At 38.3% G+C, this 22,852-nt stretch overlaps 2 long non-coding RNA genes across 2 annotated transcripts in view; both read right to left on the bottom strand.

Annotated features, from left to right (window-relative positions):
* Window positions 1-22,852, bottom strand: part of LOC126936828 (uncharacterized) — a 90,913-nt gene that overhangs the window by 12,119 nt on the left and 55,942 nt on the right. Inside the window, exons 3-4 of the long non-coding RNA XR_007719585.1 lie at window positions 13,649-13,810; window positions 13,046-13,108 (exon numbers count right to left, since the gene is read on the bottom strand). This is a non-coding gene — a long non-coding RNA (uncharacterized LOC126936828). The remainder of the gene's footprint in view (window positions 1-13,045; window positions 13,109-13,648; window positions 13,811-22,852) is intronic.
* LOC126936829 (uncharacterized) overlaps window positions 13,822-22,852 on the bottom strand; it is a 40,190-nt gene continuing 31,159 nt past the window's right edge. Inside the window, exon 4 of the long non-coding RNA XR_007719586.1 lies at window positions 13,822-14,069. This is a non-coding gene — a long non-coding RNA (uncharacterized LOC126936829). The remainder of the gene's footprint in view (window positions 14,070-22,852) is intronic.

The following is a 22,852-nucleotide window of genomic DNA, read 5'->3' on the forward strand; positions in this document are numbered from 1 at the left end:
CTGGAGTCATCAAAAGAAGTGATTGTTGACCCAGAATGTTTGTCTAGACACTCACTGGACTCTGCATCAGTGAAAATAAATATGTTAGTGTTCATTTATTACCATAGTATTACCTATCCTATCCTTGTATGTTGCTTTTATGTACTCCATAGTGTACGTCTAAAGCATCAAACCCATCTACTGTCTTAGGAATGGATCATTGGTTTGCTTAGGCAGCATAGCATAGTGGTTAAACTCACAGTCTCTGGAATTCAAGTGTTTGGTTAAAATCCTGGAGCCATCACTTACTAAATATGTAATTTAAGGCATGATTGCTTACATTTTTGGCTTCAGGTTCTTTGTCTGTTATATAGGGAAATTTATGATGCATACCATGTGGGGTTATCCTTAAGATTAAATTATTAGAATCATATTTTGAAACCTTAAAGTAATTTTTAGCATTTAAAAATTACACACTCTTTTAAATTTAAAAAACAAAATAACCTGCATGTCACCAACATTTTTAAACTTAGGATTTAATATGTAGGGCCCTTCTGTGGTAACTATTTCATGCTTGCAGGGGATGAGCAGGGTAGGTATTGTTGCCCACAATTTGCAGAAAAGAAAACTAAGATTCAGAGAAGTTAAGTCAGTTCTCTAATATCGTGCTGCTTGTAATAGCAGCAAGATTCGAACCTCTCTCCCTGGCTCTAAAAGAGTAACTCCTGAGTTTCTTTGGTCTATAGTAACAGGGGACACTATGTATGGAAAAGTTATTCAACAGAACCTCTTATGATGGATATTAATGCAAGAGCTCCAAGTGGAAGACTTGCTGAATTCTAACCAGGCGGTGGTGGAGGTGGGGAAGTGAAGGGAGGGAGAATGAAAGACAGGCGTGTGGGAGGGCAGAAGCTGCCAGTGAGGTGAGGAGAGATGTTTCCCCAAGGATAGAGGGAAGGAAGGTTAAAGGCATATTGATCTTGACTGGGAAAACATTCTCCTGACTTTTTATCCTGCCTTCAGATCATCTGGGATCAAAAAAGGGTCTGTTACCAAGCTCAGCTTTGGAGATGGGGCAAAAGATACAACAGAAGAACAACCATTTACTGACATGGAGGGCACCAATGTGGTTTTTGATGATATGAGCTAAGCTGCAAGGTAGAGGCGATGTGGAACCTGTTAAAATATGCTTCAAGTGGCGGGCAGGCAGCAGCCAATCTCAGGCATCATCTCAAAAAGAACCCATTTCCTGACCTAAATATGGGTCTGGCTTTCTTTTCAAAAGAAGTTGCAAAACCACCCAGGTCAAACCCACAGGGGCAACAGAGCATGTTATAATTTCCAAGGTGCTTCCCCAACAATTACCTTCTAGAATTCTCAGAGCTATCCTGTGATAGTAGGTTGGGCTCTGTTTATTGTTCTCGTTTTACAGATGATGAAACTGAGGATGAGAAAAGACAAGGACGCAGGACTACAGAGACAGTGGGAGAAGTAGGAGCAGATCACGGCTTCCTTATAATTGCCCGATTATATTCGCACCAGAGCACATTATATCCGGCCAAATTGACTTTTCACAAGGTAGGGTGATGGTGTCCCTGTATGAATATATATGAATATACCTATCAACCTAACTCAATTATATATTTATGTGTCTTCATTTCCCATTCATCTTTATAATCTATCGCTTATGATCAATTCCCATTACCTGTTAATATTTTCATAATTATCTGTATCCAAGTAGCTGTAAATTATCTGTCTATTACATCTCCTGATTGGTCATCTTTACATAGTTTTTACACTGACTCATGTGTTGTATGTATGATTAATCACACCATGAAGGAAAGCACAAGAGCATTGAAAACATCAATCTATGGTTATAACCCTTGTATTCTTAACATTGTCTCACTGATTTACTTAACCTCCCTGAGTCTCAGTTTTCTTCCTTGCCAAATAGAGACAGAAATGCCCCTCTCATGGGGCTGGGAAGATCTCCTAAGATAGTGGTTCTAAGATGCTGGGCATAGTGTCTGGATCAGAGTAGACTCCCAGATGTAGTTCTTCCTTTCTGCTTGCCTCGACCAGAACCTTGTTTTCTCTTCTGTTTATTTAGCTTTTCTATTGTTTCCAGTTGGTCTTCACTGGTCTTATCTCTGAACCTCAATGTCACATATCATATGAGTGGATTATTTCAGCATTTGTCACACAGTTTTGAGAATTACCCATTTTAGGTCAGATGCCATGACTTGGCAACTGGCTGTAAGCTTCTTAAGGGTAGAGCTTCCCATTTACCATTTAGAAAACCAAGAAGTCATCCTGAATTCCCTACTTTGAATCAGGGCTTCACTCCTAATCAGTGTCAAGTGAATATTTAATAAATTAGATAAAGAATATTCTCAAGGAGCATATTTGAACTCAGGAGAAGACAATGTAGGAGTATAGGCATGCCGGGGTTGATTCTCCACATACATACAAGAACTGGGACGGCAGAGTCCTCAAAAGTTTTCCCAGAATAATTATTTAATGAATTCCTCCAGTCTGTATTTCTTGACCAACTAATCTATGCTGGGTCCTGTGATATGTGCTGGGGTTATAAAGCTAAACCAGACACACGTCTGCAACGTGAACAATAACGAAACAATTCCATTCCAATGTGATGAGGGCTGGGATAGATGGATGCATGGGGAACATTAGAAGCAGAAAGAGAAAGAGGGCATGATGTTGGGCATCTGATATTTTTCTGCCAGTACTTTTTTTCTCCCTTCACCTTGTAAGACCACATCTTTATTTTGAAGAGCTAAGGATCCACCATTTAATAGTATTCCTGGCATTCTTGTGGCCACAGGCTAATTGTAAACTCCTCCTCTTGGCTACAATCATTGGCTCAAACATTGGTGTGTGATCCAACATGGTCCAATAAGAGTCCTTCCCTGGAAATTTATAAGCAGATACTAACAGAAGCTCTTTCTTTCCTCTGGATGACAAAAGTCACTTAACAAACCAGGAGGTATGTGCTGCTTGACCCACCACTCTAGCCATTGCATGGAAAGCCTCTTCATTATATAAGAAAATGAAATCAATCCATAAGGTGAAGCAGGTAATTGTGATAAAGAATAAACAAGTTCTGGATAATTTTTAAGTGTCTAGAACTCCCTGAGGTCATTCTATCTTTGTATTTCCCAATTACATGAGCCAGTATACTCTCATATTGGTTCAAAATTTGAATTTCTTCAAACTTCTACTTCAAATATGTATAGTATTGTGTACCATTATCTTGTTTTAATCCCAAGACAATATTGTGAGATCAGTTGGTATTACATCGTAATACTATTTTCATAAGAAAACTGAAATCAGAAAAGTAATGATGCAGCTGAGTTTGGTGAAGGTAATTGTACCTGAATCTGAGAGATAAATAAAACTTTCTGGTATTTAGGGCAGGATTCTAATCTTATTCATCCTGAGGTATGATTACCAGACCACACATTTTAGTGTTCTTTCCTGGCATTAATATGAAGCTTATCACAATATCCTACTATTTCTTATCCAGAAATATTGGTTGGAGTTCAGTTAATACTTCTACATTGCTAACAATATGTGGGATTAATGTTGCTCTCTCTCTGTTTTTCTCATATATATGAGATATTTATAAGATATGCACACTTGTATGAGAAAGCCAGAGAGATGGCATATATGTACATGAGATACATATAAACACATATGTATATGTATAAATTACATATATAATATATAACAAAATAACACACATGTAAAATACATATATACTGTATACATATATGTATAGTGTGTATTATTTGTGCACATACTATATTTACCATTCTGACTCAGAGAATTTCATTAAGAAACATGCATTAGAGGTGTTGATCAGAATTCCCTAGATAAGGTCCATTGCAAATGCCACTTGATAATGATGCATTTATTTTGTTTCCAAAATGTGAACTGTCAGCCTTAAATTGAAACAGGTTGATGCAATGTGATCACATTACATCAGTTTGACTTTAGATAAAGTGGTATGTTTGAAATGTAAACATGTGATTGGTTTTAGCAATGTCTTTTAAAAGCTTGTGATCACTTGTTTTGTACAACCCAGTTTTAGCATGTCTTTTAAAAGCTTGTAGTCACTTGTTTTGGACAACTCAGTTTCTGACTTACTGGATATGCTTGAAGTACCTGGTCAGCCCATCACTGACCATTGTTGAAAGAGGCCAATTACTTGATTGCAAATGATGTCAAAAGGCTTTCAACTGACCTCAGTCCTGGGAAGAAGCTAGTTAAAAAAGTTGTTATTGATTTCTTCTTCCAAATATTCTATCTTTGAATTTTTATTAATTAGACTGTCAGAATCTTACTAATTTAGAGAGCATCCATATAAATTGATGCTGTCTTTTACAGTTTTAAAAATATGCATGTATCTATTAAGATTTTAATACCAATATCTGCATTATTGCTGTTGCTACTGTTATGTGGATGTGCGGATGGGAGTTCCTTGTTGGTTTGTTTGTTAATGTAAGGCAAGAGTATGAGAAAAACACACTCCTAGAAGACTGATTTTTTCTTTTCCAGTCAAAGCCTTGTCTAAGGCATAATTTAAAGTGCTGTTCATTGACCCTTGTGAAACACCCAAGTGATAACGTCTATCTAATGTTGCGTATCAGAAAATAATTATATCAGGAATGGATATGCTTACTCTGTCAAGTCAAGCTTTACCTCTTCTATACTACATTACTTGAAGATAAAATACACATTTAATGCTAAATAGTAGGTTTTCTTCCCCAAACTAATTTACTCAACAATTACTATATCACAACCAGCACTCATCGAATGATGACTGTCTGCTAAGCACTTTGCTGATTTCTTCCATTCATTATCTCATTTACCTCCCTGATGGAAATTTGTTTGGATTTTTATTGTAAGTTAATCCAAATATATACATACCCATGGTTTGAAAAAGTGATCAGAATGGTTTATGACGAAAAAGAGTATTGCCATACCACATTCTTTATTCCTGCTACTCAAAAGGAATCTCATTTCTCAAAGTCAATGCTGGCATTATTTTCTAGTATTTAGCAGCATACTTCTAAAAGTTTATGTGCCTGGTAATATTGTTTGACTTATCAACCTTAGGCGTGTTTTTCTCCACACTTAACATCTTTCCACAAAGTAAGCATAATTATAATACAGTTTTATTTAAAATAAAATATATATGTTCATATTGTCATATTTACATAAATGAACATAAAATTTGCTTTTTGTTCCTCGAATATTTTTGAGTATTTTAGTGGAGTTAATAATTGCCTATCTTTACTTTCACAGTATTTTATAGGCTAACATCATTTTTCTTTTTGTTTATTTTGAGATGGAGTCTTGCTCTGTCACCTAGGCTGGAGTGCGATGGCGCGATCTCGGCTCACTTCAACCTCCACCTCCTGGGTTCAAGAGATTTTCCTGCCTCAGCCTCCCAAGTAGTTGGGATTAGAGGTGCCTGCCACCATGTCTGGCTAATTCTTTGTGTTTTTAGGAGAAATGTGGTTTCACCATGTTGCCAGGCTGGTCTTGAACTCCTGACCTCAAGTGATCCGCCCACCTTGGCCTCCCAAAGTGCTGGTATTACAGGCGTGAGCCCCTGGTCCCAGCCGCATCATTTTTTAATACATCATCACATATACTAAGTACTAAATGATCATTTCACATCATCTATAGTTTTTTTTTTGTTGTTATTTTTTTAACTCCGTGTGTCAGACCTATCTTACCTTGTTCTTTTGCTCCATTTTGAAAAGTTTGTTCCCTGAGCCTGATATAAAACGATCCATCTAGAACTTCCTTCCAATATAACTGTAGGATTTCCTTATGAGATTTTTCTAAAATGGAAGATGTGTTTCATGGATCTTATCACTCCCACTTTAATATTTAGTCCTTCAACCTTATAGGAGCATATCTCCCAATAGCTTACTAAACAAAGATATGGGAAGTAGTACTTACAAACCTTTACTTACCTGAAGTTATTCTTTCATGTTTACTGTATGTTTATAATTCAGCTGGTTGGAAATGTTGTCTGTCAAATTTTTAAAAACATTATTCTTTGTCTTCTAACAATTCTGCATAGTCTTTGAGAGGATTGATATATCCTGATTATTTTTTCTTTTTAAAGATGGTCTTCCCCATCCAAACTGGAAGTTTTTAGACATTTCTATTTACCCTTTCATTTCAAGTCATGAAAATGTATGATGCTGTGGCCTTTTCAGCATCTTTTCTTTTCCCTTTCTTTCTGTAATCTGGCCACTTACTGGAAAATTTCAATCTGGAAACTCTTTTCTCTTTCAGTTCAAGGAATTTTATTTATTTGTATTTTAGAAATACCTGTAATACCTATTACCTATAATCATTCTTTCTAAATTGGTTCTTTAATATGCTTGTCTTTTATCTCCCACCACAACCATTAGGTCCAGCCAAGAGGCAGTACCCACACAGTAATTTTAACAGGGAACATTTAATATGAAGATTATTAATTAAAATGGGATATTGTAGTAATGAGGAATTAGCTAGTAAAAGGTAAAGATAACACGAGAGAATATAAGAATAGCAGGCATAGGTAAGGGCCACAGTCCCTAAGGTTATAATAGAACACCAAGGGAAAATCCCTCCCCTACTTCTAAGGTGGATCTCGATTCCACTGGAAAGGATGTGACCATGGATAACTGAATTACCATTCACCTCAGAGAAGTTCACTGAGGTGCTTCACCAGCAGGACTTACCACAGTCTGTGCTCTGCACTGCCATGACGTAGCCTTCCACAGAAAGGTTCCATACCCAAGAACACAACATAAAATGACACAAGAGAGTTCTGGGGAAGTGAAGCAGGTCCCGTGTACTGCTGACCACTGGGCTACTACACTCTACAGGGGCTGGGTGCTGTAGAAGCTGTGTGCACTACAGGAACCTAGGGAGAAGAGCAAACTAGAGCCTGGAGGAAAAGACCCTTCATTCTCTAGTTTTCCTCCAGTTTCATGCCAACTGGCAAAGAAGAAACATTCATAAGGCCCATCGCCCTTGTCTTAGAGAAGGCTATAAATGGTGCATTTAGAGCTTACAGGCAATACTTGGAAAACTGTCCCACATGCTTTTTATCTTTTTGTCATTTTCTCTGTCTGAATATTTTCTTAACTTTGTCTTGCAACTTTTTATTGGAGTTAAAATTTCAGTCAATGCATGTATATGTACATATATACATATATACACACACGTAATTGATAAGAATTATTTTCTGTTTTTTATTATCTTTTATACCAGCCTCTTCGTTTTTTTCAGATACAACGTCTAGGCTTACATTATTAATAGCTTTGGTTCAGAAGTTTTATTTCACTCCCTGTCATATCTGTGTTCTTCCAGCTTTTCCTTTCATATTTATTGGTTTAGAATTTTCCCAGTCATTTTGGATGCCTGTAAACTATCAGTTGATCCTTTACTGCTTTTTCACCTTCTAGGTACAAAAAAACTAATTTGACGCTTTGAGCAGATTGGAGGGGTTTATCACTGGGCTTTATTATCAAAGTGAAGGGGTGGGAAATCACTACTTTCACTGACTGACCACCATAACCATATTTGAAAGTCCTTTTTCTAGGGCCATTCAGATTTTTCCATCCTCCTGCCTCTGGTCTCTGGGCACGACTGCTCTGTGGTTTACGAGAACTCAGGAGATGGAGTGATGTTCAACTCCTTCATACATAGACATTCAATCAGCCCCCAAATTTTTACCATCCTCGTATATCTGTTATTCTATATTGACTTCTTAGGATAAGTTGGTTTGTTTTTCATCAGTATCTCCCTCTGCAGACATTTATTTTGTGGTTCTGCCTCTGTTTGTTGAATCTTCCGTCTTCAATTCCTAAAACTTGTTGAAGTTTCTTATGTAGTGCCCTTTCTTCTTCCATTTTTTTTGGTTCTTGTAGATTTATACAATTTTTTATTTCTTTACTATCACTTGAGAGATGCATTCAGAAAGGAAAAGATAAATGTGTTCTATTGCATTTATTTTCTAATTTAACAGCCTTATTGAACAATTGTTTATTGAAGTCAGAAATTCTTCTTAGAAATGATCTAGTCACAAATAATAAATAGTTTTAAAAATTAACCTTGAGAAAATGATAATGTGGGACAGTGAGAGAATACATGAAGAAGAAAAAAGTTGGGTGAGTGAATGAGAAAAGGAATGAAAGCAGAAATAAACAATTGTATATCGGTGGAGAGCAGGGTGTAGTAGAAAGGACAGTGAGCTGGCGGAATCTGAGTCCTCGGTTTGTGTCTCACTTGCTGTAAAGCCCTGCGCAAGTCAGCTCTTCAAATGATCTGAATCTTCTCATCTGCACAGTGGGTCAGAGAAGGTTGAGACGAGAAATATGAAGGATCACTTCAGGACTTACAGTCATCTCTACTCGCTCCTTATCTTATCTTCGTTTTTTTTTTAAAAAAAATAATAATAATAACAAATACATTTAAGAATAAGGGATCCCAGGATTTTCTTAAAGCACTGGTTACCAGGGTGCCACAGGACCCAGTGAGAAGCTGATAAATCTGATGTGGTCTTTAGGAATATGTACATATACAAGGAAATACTTGGTTGAGAATTTCAGAGAGTTCTCAGGCATCTGAAGGCTCACAAGAGGATTGCCATTGCCGTGAGGGAATGTTGACCTTAGAACTTTTGTTCTCCTCCAAGGTGACCTCTGGACTTTGTCTTCTGCAGGGGACTGCTTATGTGTGTTTCCTTGGGATTTTGAGGCATCCCAGAACATAGTGAAAAAATTGGAAAGACTTTCCTTACATATAAACCTTGTTATTCAGGTGAACCAATTTTCTCTTTGTAAATCAGGACATTTGCAAATGATTCATTAGCTTTGGCCCAGATAACTCCATAACAAATGCATTCGCTGCGTGGTGCAGATGATGTATCAGCACAAACAGCTCACTGGGCCCCTATTAATTATATAGAGAGAATGAAGGAAGTATGAAGAGGCAGTCACAGAAATTCCAGTTAGGGGTATATTTCCCTGGGAGAACTAGGTACCCTATGTTGAAAGAATCCTATAAGCTATCTGATCCTTTTTTTTTTCAACAAACATGACAGTGAATCCTTCATTCTTTGTTTCATTTAGTCACCTAATATTTACTGAGCATCAAGCAAGGATGCTAGGTGCTGGAGATAAATAAATAAACAAAAGAGATACACCCCTTGTCCTCATGGAACAAATGTGTGGAGGTGATAGTAAGAAAAGGATCACAGAAAAGAATATACAATTACCATAATTATCAGGAGTTGTGAGAGCAGTTAAAAGGTTTAGGGGGTAGAACACACCTAGTAAGGAGAGGTCAAGGACATTTTGGCAAAGGAAGTGATTTTAGAGCTGAATTGTGAAGGGTAAGATGGAAGTAAACTGGCTGAAAAGTTGGGGAGAGGGGAGCTCAAGAGTTACAATACATTGGGCTGAGGCACATGCGCCATATTTGTTGAAAAAAAAAAAAAGTCCAGTGACGCGGGAGGATAAAAATATAATTAGAAGAGGTTGGAAAGGCATAGGGGTCACTCATACAGGGTCTATAAACATCTGAAAATTTTGACTTTTAATGCAGGGGCAATGAGATGCCTGTGGGGGAATTGAAGGGATGCAGAAATTAATCAAAACACCAATGCAAACAATTTCAGGTTAAGATTTGGCATGAGAAAAGCATTTACTGAATGTTTCCTGTGTGTACCATTAGACCAGCAATAGGCAAACTTTTCCACCAAAGGCCAGATAGTAAATATTTTAGGCTATGTGGGCCATGATGAGTTTTTTTTTTTTTTCCTTTTTTCACAACACTTTACAAATATAAAACCAATCTTCTCTCAAAGACAATGTTAAAATAGATTAAAGGCAGGATTTGGGCACCCAGTGTGTGCTCAACCCCTGCACTAGATGACCATAAGCTCTATGATGAAAAAAGATAATAGTTCTCTTTCCCACTATAGAATTTTCAATGCTCAAAACAGCAGCAGGCACATAGTGAGTACTTAATGTAAATTTATTAAATTAATTAGTAGCTGAACCAGGTGTTTTAATTATGTAATATATCTATTGATGAGAAAAACAAATGATATGCTGATATCATTGTCATTGACATTTTCATTATTGTTGCCACTGTTATTCTTGCTGTCATTATTCACAAGTCAAAGATAAGAAAATAGTTAACTTTGCCCAAAATCATATAGACAACAAGTGACAGAGCCAGAATTTAAACAAAGTCTACAAAATTTCTAATCCTATGCTCTTTCTTATGATTACACTGCCTCTTTTGTAAATGACACATAAACACTGTGTAATATTAGTAAACATCAGATGACAGAAGCACCACCAAATACTAAGGGGGAAATGTGCCATTTTCAGAATGGGGGACAGAGAACATGCACCAATCTCCTCCTTTCTCCTGAGATGATGGTAAGTGTTAAAGACCTGGAACCAACCCACATGCCCATCAAGGATAGACTGGATTAAAAAAAAAAAAGTGTCACATATACACCATGGAATACTATGCAGCCATAAAAAAGGAAGAATTCATGTCCTTTGCAGGCACATGGATGAAGCTGGACACCATCATTCTCAGCAAACTAACACAAGAACAGAAAACCAAACACCGCATGTTCTCACTCATAAGTGGGCATTGAACAATGAGAACACATGGACACAGGGAGGGGAACATCACACACTGGGACCTGTCGGGAGGTGGGGGGCTGGGGGATGGATGGCATTAGGAGAAATACCTAATGTAGATGATAGGTTGATGGGTGCAGCAAACCACCATGGCACGTGTATACCTATGTAACAAACCTGCACGTTCTGAACATGTGTCCTAGAACTTAAAGTTTAATTTTTTAAAGAAAAGAAAGAATGCTTACAGGCCGAAAACTTTAACAAAAAAAAAAAAGAAAGAAAGAAAGAGAAGGAGATGGAGGGAGGGGAGAAGAGGGAAGAAAGGAGAGAGCATGGGAGAGAATAAAACAAAAAAAAAGCATCATGGATGAGAGAAGTCACGCTTTTCAGGATCAGGTGACACTGTTCACTAATGAGGCAGAGTGTGTATGTATGAAAGAGATTTTCACTAAAGTAATAATTACCTGCCCAATAGGTTACAGATATGAATCTCTCTCATAATCTCCTATGACCAGGTGTTACTGCAAGTTCTGTGGATTTTATCTATCAGGGAAGGAAGGTGTCTGTCTCTTCTTGTAAGCATTTCAAATATTTATGTTATTTTCTTGGCTTTCCTATTACTTGGCTTGGAAGATATTGAGAATTTCCTTTTCCTTGTCTTATGGAAGAAGAAGAGAAAACAACTTACTAGAAAATTACGTTTTTCACAATGGCAGCAAAAACCCAGGTTACTCTAATGTCTGTCATCCCCTTTACCTACCCTAGTCTTCTTATGCATATTGAGGAATGAGGAAGAGGGATGCTAGTGTTCCTAACAGGAAGGTTGCTTGCTGGTTCCTTGCAAGATCTAGGGGTCAGACATGAAGGAAGCCAACCCAAAGTTGGCTATTTTTAGGTTTCTATTTAGAATATAAGCGACAGGGTATTTTGTCTTTAGCTTTGGGACTTAGATACAATTTAGACTATACAAATAAAACTGTCATCAAACGTCTTATTATAGCCATATTCAGTCCAGATTGGAAAAATAGCACTGAAAATTACAGGAGGACATTTTCTGAGGGATATTGATGGTGGGAGCGATTTGACAGACACTCTAGTATAATTGTTAGCTTGGAGAGACTTAGAGATATCATAAAAGGACAGAGCACAAAGAAAAACAGATAATCAGAAATTTTGGAAATAAACACATAAACCAAAAACAATAATATGTTTAAAATATGAAGCTAACTAAAAAAATATATGAAGCCAACTAAAACATGACATAATTTTGAGCTATTTTATCTTTTTTATTAGCAGAGTCTACAATTTTACTGGTGTTCTGAACATCCCCCTTGGCCTGATGGTGGCCAATGCCATTAGGAGCAGTGTGAAGACAGAGTCGTAGTATTTTCTTTGGCTCTATATTAATTCAGTTTTCAAATTCAATTGTTAGAAGCAGCCTAGAAACACACCACAGAGGACTGAATTAGGGGACACTCTCAGGGTACAGGTTCAGCCCTTGCTCTACTTTCGTTCTTAAACTTTGCCCCCTTATTACCTTGCTTGCCTGTCCTTAATCCCAGTCCTGTCCTAGCATTCCTAACCACTCTGCAAGGCTGCATTATTTTATCTTTCTATCATCACCATAGCAAAGTGACTGGCATCATGTAGGTCCCTGCCACTCAAAGAGTGGTCCAAAGACCAGCAGTATGAGCTTCCCCTGTAATCTTTTATGAAATGCAGAATCTTAGGTGCTACCCCAGACCTGCTATAAAAGTATTTGCATTATAACATAATCCCTAGATAGACTGTATGTTCATCAAAATTACAAATCACTGCCCTAACTCAATTTTCTTCCTAATGAGGACCTACCTGCTCTTATACCTATTTAAACTAGTTATTTGGATTTTTTTGTGTTTTTTTTTTTGTTGTTGTTGTTGTTGTTGTTCTTATTGTCATTTTAAAGCTGTCACTATAAAATACAGAAAAACCTCAGAACGAGAACTGGAGAGAAAGAGTGATACAATGGTGACGATCACACAATTTGGAGTGGGACAGCGTTGACTTCAAGTTTTAGTTTCACCACTATATAGCTGGACACCTATTTACTTTTCCTTAACTTCAGTCTTCTCAAATGGGCACATTAGTCAGTTCAGGCTTGGCTACACTGCGTAACATACAGACTTCAAATTTCAGAATTCACGTCTATATGTCTATGTATGGCTATGACTCTCCTCTGTATTGTCTTTGCTTTGACAAAACTAGGCTGATTGGGCAGACTCAATCTCAGACTTTGTTAGTCTAATAGGCAAAGAAAAATCAGATATGACAAAGCCCACTCAAAATCTTGAAGCTTCTACTCAACAGTGACATCTGTCACTGCCACTCACCTTCTGCATCGCCTAGTCAGCCTTCAGTGATCAAGAAGCATACTCCTCTCACAGGGAGAGCCACTGCAGAGAGGGAAATAGGGGTGTTAGGCAAAATAGTAATCAACAATGGAAAGAATAACAATACTATCTCCCTCTCATATTAGTTTGAGAACTGAATGCCTTAAGACACAAGAAGTCCTTGATCCTTTATTCCATAGCTGGGTAGCTATTGCACCCTTCTGAACTTCAGTTTCCTTATCTGGAAAATGAGAATAATAAATACCAGCACATAATAAAGCTTTAAAAGGCACGCCTATGTGACACATAGTAGTTATTTAGCAAAAAGAGACTATGAAAATAGCAGAAATAATTATCATCTTTTATGCTTTCAGAGGTAGAAAATGCCTAATCTTCATAAAAAATTTTGAGTTAGAGATGCTGGGCGAGACATCAAAAAACTGAGAGTTGCTGCATTGTCTCTTTCCTCTGGGTCTGCATCCTTCTTTACAATAGCTTGTCAGGAAGCCTGCTATCCTTTGGAAGCACAGGATGGAAGAGAGTGTGTGTTTGCAGAGATAACATGGAGCGAGTTCAGGGGTTACTAATTGGGTTTCTGCTTACCTTTCATATTCATTCAGAATCCCAACCAGAACAGGTGTTACAGCAGCCTCCCTCCATCTTTCTCGATCCCCTCTCCCATCTGCTGACAGCACGCATGTCTCTTCCAAAGTCACTTCCCCACTTTAATTGTAAGTCTAATCAGAAACTGATGTGGCTGCAAAACTGGGAAGAGACAAACATGTCGCCTATGAGGATATTTTGAGATTGGATTTGATAGTACAATAAAAGTCCATACGAGGAGTGTTTAACTCTCTCCTGGAAGTGGAGTCTGACAGCCCTGACCCCCTACGTGGCCCACATACTTACCCCTTACAGTCTGATACTGGTTCAGGGGATTTAGAAAATGATGCCCAATTGCAAAGTTTTTAGAGTCTAAGAATTGCTTCCACGCAGTGCAGTTCATTTAATCCTTCCCAGAACCCTAAGGAAATGAATGTAGCCATCATAGTTCTGTTTTACAGATGAGGACACAAAGAGTCAGCAAGGTAATGTGACACGCTCTCACGGGCACAATTAGAAAATGGTGAAGGTAGGGGGAAAGCCCATATCTTCTACTCCCTTGTCCTTCACGTGGTGCACACATTCTCTACACCATTTTTCCTTCAGAATCCCGTTACCCTTTGGTGCAGAGTTAAAGCAGAGTTTCTGGAGCCATAAACCTGAGAGAACAGACTCTAGACAGCACTCACCCCTGTAAGTCAACCCCACTACTCTCATGCTCCATTTGATGAGGATTTTCATTTTCCCATCACCTCTGTCACTACTGCCATTTGGCCTCCTGGCTTCCAGCCTTGACTATCCTTATCCACAGGCAACCAGAGGAAACCAGAGGAAACTCTTGAGTGCAACTCTGACCATGTCAATTTCTTCTCTATTCCTCAAAATGTTGCTTTAGAAAAAGGTACTCTGTGTCATGACCTACAGTGCTTTGTTATTTCCTGCTCTCCTTTCTAACTGTGACCCTCTCCATTACACCATTCTCACTTTTGCACTTAAGCCAGATTGAACTGCTTGAAGAATCTGGATTAAATCAAGTTTCTTCTCTTTCGCATCTTGCAAATGCTGTTCCCTCTGCTATATGGTCCTCCCTTCACTTCTCTTCTGTTCATTGAGGAGTCACCTACAGATACTCTGCAAAGGTGGTACCTAGAAGTGTCCATGATGTGCTCCTCATCAGGGAGGGAAAATATCCTGAAAGCACTCGATGTCTGCTGCAACTCAGTACTTCTTGTTGCACTAGCAATGTTCCTCTGCAGGCCCTCTTTCCCTACCCTTAGCAGACACACTAGACTGGAAGATCCTTGAAGGCAGGAACTTTTCTTACCTATTTCTATACTCATAGCTTCTAGTGCAACACTGAGTAAAGCCCTGTATCAGTCAATCTGTTAAAACTAAAAATTCTTAGCATGAAAGATTCTTCTACTTACTCCAGATCACAGAAATGTAGAGTGCGAAGCTATCTCAGTCTTTATGTAATTCCCCTGCTTCAAATCATCCAAACTGCCTTGAACTTAAGGCTTAAGAAGACTTATGCACAATCCAGCCTTCCAGCTTTATCTTGCTCTCTCTTCCTTTATCTATCACATCATCTATCTGAATAAGGGGCACATATACCCTGTGAATATCTTGAGTACTTTTTCTCCTGTTTGCTCACTGCTTCATTTCTAGAACCTAGAAGAGTGTCTTTCAACTGCATGTTATCATTGCCTAGGAGGCTTTTAAAACATACTGATGCCAGAGGCCTACCCTATGCCAATTAAATAGAATTACTTGGATGGGCCAAAGATCAGTATTTCTTAAAAAGTACACTAGATTATTTTAATACGCAGCCAGGATTGATAAACACTGGAACAAAATAATGCTTGGCACAGAATGGGTATTTAAAAAGCATTTGCTCAAAGAATGAATGCATAAATACATAAACGTCCTGTGTTAAGATGTAGTTACTAATGTGCATTCGTTATCAGACCTAAGCCCCAAGCACACGTGCATATACTGGCTGGGAGCTGCTTGAGGGTGAACAAGCTGTATTACATATTTTTGCTTCTTCAATTCTAACTTATAATAGAAGCTCAATGTTTATTAAATGAATTTGCTGTTATGTATACCCAGGACAAGAAGCAGGAAGATCTACTGGACAGATGGAGAAGAGTGATGTAAAAGAGGATGCATGGAAAGAGGACACTTTGGAGTCAGATGTATCTGATTTTGAATTCCAACTTTATTACCTACCAACTCTGTGAACTCTAAGCAAGTTTCCTAATTTGTAAATGGGGGTAGATTACCCCTCTCAGCATGATTGTGCATCTTAAATGGAAAAAACAGCATGAAAGTATTTATCCCAGTACCTCATACATTAAAGATACTTAGATAATGTCTCTTCCCTTCTCCTTTCTTTATCTTCCCTTTGACACAAGTCTAGCTAGGCTGATTACGTTGAACCTTTGAGAGATGATCAGAGAAAAATGGAGAGAGAGAGAGAGAGAAAGAGAGACAGAGAGACAGGGAGAAAAAGAGAGAGGGAGAGAGAGAAAGAGAGAGAGGGAGATAGAGAAAAAGACAGAGGAGGGCAGTGGGCAAAGATAGAAGTGAGTCAGAGGAAAATCTGATGGTGGTTATAGAATAATGAAATAGCTGTTATTGACCACAGCCAAAACATAGCCCAGTCTTTAAGCCTCACACTAGGCATTCTTTTTTCCTCTGCCCAATCCAGACCTGCAACACAGCCATCAATAACTGTTCTTCATAAGCAACAGACAGTAAGTGCCATGAGCACTAGTGACAATATTTATCACCAGGTAAGCAGTTCCACATAGGGGTTGCTTGGGCCAAGCTCCTAACCATTTGGAAGAACTCCCAACTCTACTGATGCCTTCTGTCCTAGTCTTTCTTGGAATAAGGGGTGTGAAAACAACGCCGGCCAGGGAATGTAAGGCAGCTGGCTTCTAGTTCACCTTTTATGTAGTCACAAATGTATTCACCTATACAACGGAGGCAGGGACTCAATGAGATTGTCACTTGATGTCCCTTCCAGTGTTTCATAGATCTGGGGCTCATTGGAAGTGCATTTTCTCTCATTTAAGCAGTTAGTGATACATTTGACCAACCATACTACATCTAAGGAGATTTTACTTGATCTCACCTTTGGAGATGCTGAGACAAATTATTTTTTTGTAATGGGTTGAGCTACAAATTTGAGGTGGAAATAATATCTTTTTAATTGTTCTAACGATTTGCACTAGTTCCCAGTTGCCTTAATAACATGAATTGTAACTTTTGAGACTTCTCTCTTCTGATTTGTTTAAAACTGACAAGACTCAAGTGTCCCAAAAAGAAAAGTTAGTCCAAGGTATAATATAAATCTGAAACTCTTCCAAGGGGTTATTTGTTACTAACTTCATCCTTAGAGGGCTGTGAGCATTTTTCTTTGAAATCCTAGAAGCAATTTCTCTGTCTCTCTTACTCATCTACCTTATATTTCTCCCTTTTAAAAATCTTTCCTTAAAAATGCTATGTTAAAATTTCCCAACCTTCACCAAACTTGAAGCTAGGCAGAGCCTTGGAAATACCATAGGTTGACAAATTAGATAAGCTAAACTCTTATTCTTAGGGAGAAAGTCCTTTATCTCCTATGTATCTTTCTTTGAGTTTCTCTTTGGACGTGGCTTTTCTCATCACAAAGGTGATGCATTGGTATAGGCAAAAGTAGTCAACCGGCCGGGCACGCTGGCTCACGTCTGTAACCCCAGCACTTTGGGAGGCCAAGACGGGTGGATTATGAGGTCAGGAAATCGAGACCATCTTGGCTAACACGGTGAAACCCCGTCTCCACTAAAAATACAAAAGAAAAGAAAAAAAAATTAGCCAGGCGTGGTGGCGGGTGCCTGTAGTCCCAGCTACTTGGGAGGCTGAGGGAGGAGAATGGTCTGAACCCAGGAGGTGGAACTTGCAGTGAGCTGAGATTGTGCCACTGCACTCCAGCCTGGGCGACAGAGCGAGACTCTGTCTCAAAAAAAAAAAAAAAAAAAAAAAAAAAGGAGTCAACCACGTGACCCACTTTAGCTCACTATGTAATCATTCTGGAATTTTGAATAAAGAATACCTATAAAAGTACTTTGTTCCTTCTCTGCCTGTCCCCTGTGAAAATATACTTTTCTTAGTGCTCTCATGGGCACTGGCTGGGTCAAGAGAGAATTTCAACATTCAAGAATCCTGGGTTGCATCAATTGCCACCATTCCCACTATAATTTACAGATACTGAAGACTAGAAAGTGTACGTATGCACAAATGACAAGGATTTAGAAATCCAGTTCATATCCAAATATCTTTCCAAAGAATGTATTCTGCCCCACCAAAGAAATACTCTACAAATCTTTGGTTTTGTTTTTTCATTGCAACCTGCTCTCTCTTACACTTGCTAAAGCATGCATAACCCCCTCCTCCCAATCTCTGTTTCCTGCTTCTTTCTCTAGACTCATCTCCCAACATACTTCCCTTGCCCAGACCACCCCAGCCACACATCCTCTCTAGTCCACAAGCACTCCAAACTCTTTCCCACAATGAGGACCTCAAGGCATGCTTTACCCACTGTGGTGGAATATTTTAATGCTACTTTCCCTCCCTCTACCCGAACATCTACTCCAAATAAACACAAATTTTTGTCTGGATCCTTTGCTCCATGAGGACTAAGATTTTTCTCTGTTTTGTTGATATCGTTTGCACGTTTGTCCCTTCTAAATCTCATGCTGAAGTGTGATTCCCAATGTTGGAGGTGGAGCTTGGTGGGAGGTGATTGGATCGTGGGAGTGAATCCCTCATGAATGCTTTAGCACCATCCCTTTTGTGATAAGTGAGTTCTTGCTCCATTAGTCCATGTGAGATCTAGTTGTTCAAAAATGTGTGGCACCTCTTCTCTCTTTTCTCTTGCTCCTGCTCTCACCATGTGATGTGCCTACGGCCCCTTCACCTTCCACCATGATTGGAAGCTTCCTAAGGCTTTGCCAGAAGCAGAGGTCAACACCATGCTTCCTGTACAGCTACAGAACCATGAGCCAATTAAGTTTCTTTTCTTTATAAAGTATCCAGCCTTAGGCATTTCCTTATAGCAATGCAAAAAGGACCTAATCCATTTGTTATTGCTATATCTCTGGTGTTTAGAAGACTTTCTGGCACACAGTAGGTATTTAACACGTATGTATTAAATGGATGAATGCTAGCACATTTTCTTTTTCTATTTAGGAAATAAGGCAATTTGGCAATTGCACAGAACTTTAAAACGCATAAATACATTAAGACCAGGCAGAGGCAGCTGGGAAAAGGAAGACAAGCAGACAAGCTTGGAGGTCATCTGTTCAGCCAGAAGGCCATTGTTGGGAGTGGAAGCTCGTCCCTACTACCTGGCACCAATCAGAGCATCAAGACTTCTTTTCAAAGGCAGCAAATTCCTTTGCAAATGAAAATAAATAAAACTTTATTGAAATATTAAATTGCAAATGGAAAATGGCTGGTTGGGGCCCTTTGCTGCAACTATGCAAAAGGCTTTCATTTGCTTGTTTTTATATGCAAGTAAAAAAGATACTTTATTTTTGTAATTTATTTGTTTAGGGACACTTAGCAGAGCTCAGAGGTTTGCATGCATCTTGGCAGTCTGATTCATCCAATTTTCTAATCAGCTGAAAGGACAATGTGGTTTCATTAAGCACCAAGATTCTTCTAGTGTAGGAAGTGACTGACTCCTTAACTTTGATCCCTGTTGATTCTACAGGTTGATAAATGTCACAGTCAATTATTAAAACAGGGTCTCCTTTATACCATTGGATTGAGTATATTGGTGCGGTAGTAACAGAAAACTGCACACTCTTTACTTTCTGCTCTCCATCTGATCTCATCTTACCTTCAAACTGACTAGCTTTTCTCTCCAAATCAGGAAGTTTATCATTAAAAATGGGGTTTGAACCATAACATTGGGTATTATGGTGACAGTGCTGGTTATTCGTATGAGCTGTAGCCAGTTATTGTAGTGGCTAAGATAATTATCCCTGGAGTCCGAAGGACCTGATTTTAAATTCCAGTTCTGCCTCTTGCTTGCTACAGGGCTTTGGGCATATAACCCAAACCAAATCTCAGCTTCCTCATTGGTAAATAGAGATAACACTGAGAAGATGTATACAGAGTGAGTGCTTGGCACATAGTTAACTCCACATTGCTGGTAGCAGTAAAGAGTAATGGTAGAAGCAACATAAGTGACATACCGGAAGGAGCAAAATTTTGAAGTTCAGAGAGACCCTGTTTATACCCGGAATCAAGATGCTTCATGATTTTGGACAAGTCATTTGATCTTGCTAAACTTCAGTTTTTCTCATCTATAAAATATTGACAATAATATCTAACTTTACAATGTTGCTTTTGAGATGAGCTTTGATGCTTGTCAAGTTTCCTAACTAGAGTCTGACTTACAGAAGCTACTAAAACTAAAGGGAGTTGTTGTTCTCATCATAGTTACCATCAGGATCATGCTTCCTCAATACTCTCTGTGTGCCTTAGTTTCCTTCTTGATAAAATATAATGGTGATGAAAACCCTGTTCCAGTGCTGCAATTTGTCTCCTCCATGATTCATCCATCCCAGATGTAACTTCACTGCTGAGAGCACTGGCCTTCAGCCCAGACTCTCTGCTCCTATTTTACCCTCTTCCCCTGCGCTCTCATTAACTACTACTCTTTACAATTAAATTGTGCAATGAATGTCGAGTACCTGGCTTGAAAGAATTCTAGCTTACCACACTGAGTATAAATTTCCACCAACAGCCTTTCCGGTTGGATCATAATTCAGAGGCCATTAATCACCTACCTGGCCTTCAGGACTCAGCAGAGGCAGAGGAGTTAATAAAGACTTCTTTGAGGAAAGAACAAAACCTTACAGCCAGTATTGGAAGATCTTTTGATGGTCATTGAGTGGGCTGCCAATTGTTGGAGAAAGCCCTGGGTAATTAGAGTCCTTAGGGATAGATACAGCACACGGTCTTCTTGATGTAGCAGTAGTTACTGTCTTATATAAACACATAGACAGTTTCTGTCTATATGGTCTAAATTAAGAGCCGTTTGGCAAGAATATCCTCCTCTAGCCACAAATTTCCCTGTGCCTGCCTGTTACAACAACTACAATTCTACTGATAGAGATTAGTCCCTCTGAATCATTATTAGTAACTTAATTATGATGGTTACATTAATCCTACATCACATTTTAAATCACTTTGTAAACTTCCTTTCAGTTTGTCATATTTAACTGTCAAATCAGGTTAACAGGAGATACTTTCTTTTTTTCACTTTGTAAAGGAAGAAATTGAGGCACTAAATGTTTATGCGGATTTTCCATGATCTCTAAGCCACTAAATGGAAGATCAGAGATTCCAAGCCACACTTCTGGACAGCACATCCATGGCTTTTCCTATATGCACCATATTGTTTAGACTCAAAAATGATTTTCAGGTCTAAGTGCAGTTAAGCACTGGTAATATCAATCTAGGAAGATGGGAGGAGAGTGCTTAAAAAAACACAGAATAGATGGTAATCTCTCAGAAAGAAATTAACTCTAGCTTTGTGTGCACACAGAGAAAGATCATAAATGCCTCTGGTGCCATGTTTCATTGATTGTCTCCTGAGCAAAAACATGGTAAACTGGAAAGGGAACAGGTCTTGGCTTCAACAGATTTGGCTTTGCTTCTCAACTCTTTTTCTTGAGACATGGAATTTCAGTTTTCTCAATAAGAGAATAGTGTATAATACCAACCTAGCCTCTTGGTGATGAGACTTAACTGAAATAACTAATGTGAAGTGACTGGTAAATAGTCATTGCTCAACTAATGATAGATATTATTTGTTTTGCTAGACTCTGCTCTTTGATTATTATAGTTTCCCACAATTATATTAATAAGGACAACTGTAGTTTAAGTAACAGAAACTTAACTTAAATGGGATTAAGTAAATAATTTTTTTTTTTTTTTTTTTTTGCCTGACAAAACTAAAACTTCTGAGTACCACTAGATTCTCATGTACATCTGATATTATCTTTAGGACAGGAAATAATTCATGTGTTGTAATAGTCGCCAAATATTCCAAATATCTGAGATATTTCCATTCCTCTCATGTCTCAGTTGCAATAAAGACCCCAGAAATATCTAACATTCAAAGATTTGCTTTTTGGTTTATGATACATATTGGTGATAGTTTAAATTATTGTTCAACAAATATTTCACTTCCCTTTTCCTCCCACTGTGATTGAGTCTATTCTTTACCCCATTAAAGCTGGGCTTAATTATGACTAGCTTTGGCCAATGAAACATTGGCAGGCATCACATGAGCAGAGGCCAAACACATGGTGGTTCAGTCTGGTTTTGGTTCCTGCACTTTTGTGACACACCATGAAAATAACATGGTCTAGATAGCTATTGCCCATCTACCTGGCCCCAGGTTGGCATATGTAGGGCAGTACTCATTTCCTTTGAGGCTGCTGCTCTAAGAGTAAGAGATACCTGGAACAGATCTGAACCTAACCTGCAGCCTGGATCCTCGAGTCCAGCCTAACCCAGCCAAGATGCATTCAGTCCACAGACCAATACATGTTACAATAAATGGTCAATATTTAAACGACTGAATTTTGAGATGATTTGCTATGTGACAATATTGTGGCAAGTCTCATATGGATGTGGGTCAGCTCTTGGTGGAAGAGGCCAACACAGGCTTTACCTTCCTTATGTTTAACAGTTTTATGGCAGCATAATTGACATATAACAAACTAAACATATTTAAATTATACAATTTGATATGCATGCAATTTCTGTCATATGTATCACTACAATCACAACCACCACAATCAAGAAAATAAACATCTCTATCACCTACAAAAATTTAATATCCCTTTGTAATTTCTCCCTAACTCAAACATTTCCTTTACCTCTGTCCCCAGACAATCATTGAGTTTTTTTCTATTACTTAGTTTGCATTTTCCAGAGGTTTTTATAAATAGAATCATAACTGTTCTTTTTTGTGTTTTGTTCAGCATAATTATTTTAAGATTCACTCATGATGTGTGTATCAATGATTTATTCCTCTAAATTGCTGAGTAGTATTTCACTTTATTTTAAAAAACATTTTAATCCACTTATTTCCTGATAAACATTTATTTCTAGCTTTTGCTTGTTATGAAT

The sequence above is a fragment of the Macaca thibetana genome, chromosome 15, assembly GCF_024542745.1.
Source record: "Macaca thibetana thibetana isolate TM-01 chromosome 15, ASM2454274v1, whole genome shotgun sequence".
Classification (NCBI taxonomy): Eukaryota; Metazoa; Chordata; class Mammalia; order Primates; family Cercopithecidae; genus Macaca; species Macaca thibetana.